Source organism: Leguminivora glycinivorella, chromosome 18, assembly GCF_023078275.1.
Source record: "Leguminivora glycinivorella isolate SPB_JAAS2020 chromosome 18, LegGlyc_1.1, whole genome shotgun sequence".
Lineage (NCBI taxonomy): Eukaryota > Metazoa > Arthropoda > Insecta > Lepidoptera > Tortricidae > Leguminivora > Leguminivora glycinivorella.
Window position 1 is genome coordinate 3,182,656 of NC_062988.1, and position 6,249 is coordinate 3,188,904.

Consider the following 6,249-nt stretch of genomic DNA (forward strand, 5'->3'; position numbering starts at 1 on the left):
AAATCCACTGAGTTGTCCGTAATCGCAGCTTGCAGCTTTCGGGCGTCAATTTTTGTAAGTTGAAGTCAATCAAAACCATAAAAAATGCCTCGTTACGTCAACAAAAATTATGAACAATCAAGAGCCTGAGACATATTTAAAATTACAGGCAAGAAACAACTTCAGTACAAAATATGACACGCTCGGCCCCTATACAAATAGATGAACTTGTTTCTTCTATATAAATAAAGTTCTGTGTATATATCGTAGCAGGTCTTACAATATTATAAACACGAAACTTGGAGCCAGTATTATTGAATTTTCATCTAACCCTTGTAGACCCTTTTCTGTCGCCAGGTAATGAATTTGCTGGCCCCGTTTTTAACAATATCTTACGAACCAAAACCGTCGCTACCTGTGATGAAAGACTTCATTTATCTGACATTGGGATTACTTAAAACTATTGTTTAACTTGAATTGTTACTTTATTCTCGAAGTTCTTGAAAACTGTCAATTGTAACTTGACATCTGTGAAAAAGCAAAGACGCTATCAAAAGCGTTTCCTTTCAGATTTTTTTTATAATTAACTTTAGATCTAGGCTGATTTCAGAAAAGTATATAAAAGATTTGGGTAGTGTGTTGAAAGTGAGCTGTTAATTTTTTTAACACAGATTTAAACTTACACGATTTTTTCACATAAGTACATATTTAAAATTGCAAACGGGACTTAATCGCGTATTATTGGATCTGCCTGCTCCGAGACGACGGGGACAATGCCGTCCTTGAAACGTCGGAGGTCAGTGTAAAAAAAATATAGTGTTACTACACTCTTATAGTGTTTTGATAGGTCAATTCAATCATCGATTCACCACACTCAGACTGGTCTTAAAGGGTCAAAGACTGAGTGATGACGACACTTTCCGTGACAATTTTGCAATAAGAATTGTGTCATTCTATTAGCACCGTACAATAAAAAGAGTCTTTAAAACCAAGTTCGGCTTGGCCAGCCACATAAGAGCCCATAACAGGCAAATTAATTCATAATCTGCTGAGGTCGCCGTCATCGAAACCGATGAGGAGGACTATATACAATATAATTAGGTAGACACTATAGCATGACTATGATTGAAACATATTTAAAAGTGTAATTAATAAAGTGTATTTTAAATAATTTTACAATTTATAGCCATTAATGTAGGCACTGGACATGTTAAATTCAATTGCCAAACATTTCAATATCCGTATTTCGCCCTTTATTACAAAATGAATCATAAGCAAAAATCCTTCAAATCTAGGGTGGGCAGGCATCTTCTGGGCGAGCTCACTCCATCGTGGACCACGTCTTTGCCTTTGGCTAGTCTGTGGCCAAGTGTAAGCCCATTTATAAAAATAATTAAAAAAAGAAAGTTACTTTTGATACCTATTAGAATTCGTATTTTCATTCATACTTCGTTAATTGAAATAGAAGCAACGCAAGTCATGTAAGTGAGTAACACCAATAGGTCGAATGTTTTATCAACACCCATTGTACTAACACTACTAACTAATGGGTCAACAGGCCATTCGACCATTACTGGCGATTGGACGTGGGTTCCAATCCTTATGCAATTTTTCTTCATAGGAAGCGTTATTTACTAATCTTGGCTATTCAACTTCTAGAAAGTTTCTCTAACTGCAGGGCTAGCACATTGTTCGGATTAATCCCTGTCGCTTCTTTCCGCCATCGCCTACGCGACAACATTCCATCTCCATCATTTAGATGGCTGGCAGTCCTCAACTGTGCGTTTCTCCAGAAACTTTCTGCCCCGCACAGCTAAACTGTGGAATGAATTGTCGCCTGCGGTATTTCCGGACCGATACGACCTTCAAACCTTCAAGGAAAGAGCGTACACCCATCTTAAACGCACGCCGGCAACGCACCTCCAACACTTCTGGTGTTTCGGGTGTCCATAGGCGGCAGTGATCACTTACCATCAGGCGACCTGTCTGCTCGTTTGCCTCCTATCCCATAAAAAAATTATACTGGTGACACAGTATCTCGCCGCGACATAGATCACATGTCTTCTTCTGATGGTATTAAAGTATTAATGACATAAGGACGGATAGTCTACCTAGAAGAGACATAATCTCGTAACAACCATGTGCTAGCTCTGCCGGATAGACTAGCCGGTTAGGTTAGACTAGCCGGTTAGGTTAGACTAAGCTTATTTCTTTGAGTCACTTCCTGGTGTCCGTTGGCTTACTGAGTGGACAACATTCGGAAAGTTGCTGGTCACTTTTCGTGTTGAGAAGTGGAATATGGTCAGCAGTGGGCTATAAAGAGCTAATATGCCGATGACAATGATGACGATGATCTTACTGATTCTTCTCTATTTGTCAAAGACCGGAATTTATTAAAGATTGTTGCTTTGCACGTGGTTGTAACAGTTACTATTGATATAACTTCTAATAGAATATCAGCAATCTTCAAAAAAAGTGTCGCATTTGTGTCGCTTTACTTCAAACTCGGGTAAATCCATTCTTCTATGAGGTTGATTATTTTTCAAATTATATATATTTTTATACATAATCAATTAATCACAATGCAGAATGGATTACCCGAGTTTGAAGTTAAGCGACACATTTATATGTACTTTTGACACAAAGTATAAATGTGACAACATGGATTTCCTCATGTACTTGCAAGAGTTTAAAGTTAATTTTACGGAACTGTGATAACATATTAATTATTTCATCTAAAAATCTATCTAAAATATGTTTTAATATAATATGTGAGTGTGTTTAGTAAAACGTCCCACTTTGTCAATTACCATTAAGGCGAGATTCACTTGTATCTTTATGTACATAAACTGACAAAGCGGCTTTATAGCAATCGACAAAGTGGGACGTTTTCCCGTACACACTGACATTATATGTAATTTTTAATACGTAGCATGTTTAAAACTTCTCAAATATAAACCAGTCCTTTTACCTTACAGGAAAACAATTTTTGTCTAAATGAAGTCCAAAGGCAAAACCAATACATTTGTAATTTAGCAATAACTTCCCGGCCACTCTTTGCTAATAAAACAACAGTAGGAACTTAACCTCTAAGGGCCACTTGCACCAACGAAAATGGTGGGTTAACCCTCGGGTTAACCCACCATTTTATATGGAATTTGACAGATGACAGCCCACTAACCCTGAGTTAAGTGATTGGTGCAAGTGGGCCTAAGAAGAGTTTTTGCCGTTTTATAATACCTACAGTCGAGTTCATAAATATGTGTACATTTCTTCACCTTAACTCGTTGCAATAAGGTGAAAAAATGTACACATATTTATGAACTCTACTGTACATTACTCGATAGCAGAAACATCACAGAATATTACATTCATTCTATGGAGAAAGAACACCATCCACAAAGATTAATCGTTTGACGATGATCTTACAAAACTTACATACATCATCAGCCTGGCCAAAAACAGTCGAAATGGAACTTTTTATTTATTTATCAATACGTACTTACTATAATAGTAATAGTTGCCACACCACATGCAATTTTTGCCAGTTTGGCCCATATTCGGAACTTTGTGTGTTAACATTATTAAATATTAATTTTAGTGCCATCTAGCCCAGAACCAACCAAAGGCGTTGTAGCGCCATTCATTTTAGTTATTTTTTGACGTCCATCGACGAGAATAGTTAGATAATGTCGGATAACGGCATCATCGCCATCTAAATAGCGTTTTGTTCTGAGAAATAATAAGTAATCTTTTTTAACTACTTATAACTCTGAAAGTAGGCGAAATCCAGAAAAGTTTATATGACATTCTAGTTTTCTAATTTTATAATATGAGGAATACGCTGTTAAAAGTATTCGGTTTCCTGATGTTACACCGCGTATGTCTTTGGAGTAACTTCTAAAATGTCAAAAGCTACATAGTACAGGCTCTTCGCATTAACTTACACAAGTGTTACAGTGAATGATATAAAGCTTGTTGATAATTGAACATGACAATCTGTTACGTAACATTGGATAACAGACAATAATGCTTACATTTCGTTATCGTTGTCACTCGTTGTAAACATAAATAGTGAGGCAATGTCAATGGAGACGTGCGTTTACTGGCAATGACAATTGAATTATCAAAGATTGCTGTCAAATTTCGATACTGCAAGCAAGATCTAAATAACGTAGAGTACTTAATTCAGAAATAATATGTATTTGCATGAATATGTATTTGCTTCAATAAAAGTAAATATATATGAGATAAAAGCCACAGTATCCCAGGAACAGAATGCAGTTCTAGTTTAAGACGATACGGTAGGGGTCAATTCTCCATACAAACGCTCTCGACTATTTCCTCCCTGGTTTTTGAAGATAGAGCAATGATTTTTTCAACACAGATTGTTATTATTTTTATCTGTGTCGGACCGTTTTGATTTTTTTGATATTCTGCTTTTTAAAGAATCTAGAGCCAATCAAAAATTTCCAAAAACGGCCTTTTTCATTGTGGCGCAAAAAAGGTGTGATACTCAAGATTGGTAACAATTAACCAAAAAAGCTAAACGGTCCGACATAGATTATTTCATTGTTATTCAGATTCTCAAATTTTGTTCCGATTGATTAAGTTTTGAAGAAGGAAAGAGCCGAGAGCGATTCTCGATTTTAAAGATTTTTTTGAAATATCTTTTGACTGAGTTGTTCTTAATGGACAATTTTTTTTCGATAATTCTAGTTAATAACACTTGTATATTCAACTAAAATTCCCAAGTTGAAAGGGGGGCTCCTTTCCATTTTAGCATTTTCGCTACCGTATCCTCTTAAACTTGAGTAGAGGTAGGTAAGTAGATTTTTTTTTTTTATAAAATTACAATATTTTTTAAACAATTCACGAGAACACTTGTACACAAAACATACAATAACGCTGTATTTTTATACACTTATCGAAAGGCAATATAGTAAAAGAGCGAGTCGACAGGTCGACCTCGACACTCGAAAAATAATGCAAAGTTTGACATCTTTATGGGTATGTACTCGTATGTATGTATTTTATAAATTGGCAACAAATAAAATTCATCAATACCGCCTTATTTATACCCTTAATTTTTATCAATACCTATAAATTATAGTTAGGAATGAAAACAAACAAGGGTACAGCCACAGCCTGTCTTCCTATTTATAGCAGCATTACGGATAAAATTATAAGCATAAGCACTATAAGCAGGTACAGTCGACTACAAAGAGATGTATCCATTTTTTTACCTTATTACAATACAATAAGACAAAAAAGTACATACATCTCTTTGTAGTCGACTGTACCAAAATAAAAGCACAACCAACCTGAACCGCCTGCGTAAGTTCTTCAACATCCTATGTTCATTATCGAAAAACTGTATTTTTAATCGCATTTTCACTTCACAAATCACATAATTTTCCACACAGCTAACCTAAGTTTAGTTAAAACACAAAGTACACAAACACGCCGTTCGTTTCCGATATATCGTTATTTAAATATTTACAAGCGTAAGGTGCGTTGCGATGGTCAAAACTGACTAACAGAGCCGACGACTGATGGGATGATTCATCGGAAGCCAAGCCGAGGAAAGAAAGGCTTTTAAAACACTAAGTTCATACACCTTTAACGCCTTTTTCGTTACGCGCTTTTCGGTCACTTAGAACTTTTTATTGCGGTTTTTTGCGAGTAACTGTTTATGGAAGTTGTTCTAGTGAACTGATTTGTTCGCAAATTGTGACTTATTTGTGTCATGTCTAATGGGGCCCGAGACTATCACTTTTGTTAGGCCAGACGGAGACTCATTAATAAAACAATTGAATGGACAAAAATAACACGTCAAAGTCGTCAAACTGTTTTTACCTACTCATTGTCACTACATTAAAAAAAAACTCGTTTGCGTGTCTTATTTTCTCAAGTAAAATAAATATGTATTGGATGCATGTATAGTTGTATACTGCTTACTGCTTTTCAACTTTTTGAGTATCAGTGAGGTGAGATACGATATTTATTCCAATAGACCATAATAAAACAATTAACAACAATGTTGAATAAATTAAAGTAAGGAAAAACCAGATTTCTATGATTCATCATAAACAGTCGGCTTGTTCCTTATCAACAACGCACAAACATCAATTTAGTAAACACGAATAGCCGATAAAACTGACACATAATGAATGCAGATTTCGTTACAGTTCTGGCATGAATAGTGATGTAACTGTAATGAATTCATGCTACGCGTCGACAGATCGACTCATTGGTTTAACAATAGAG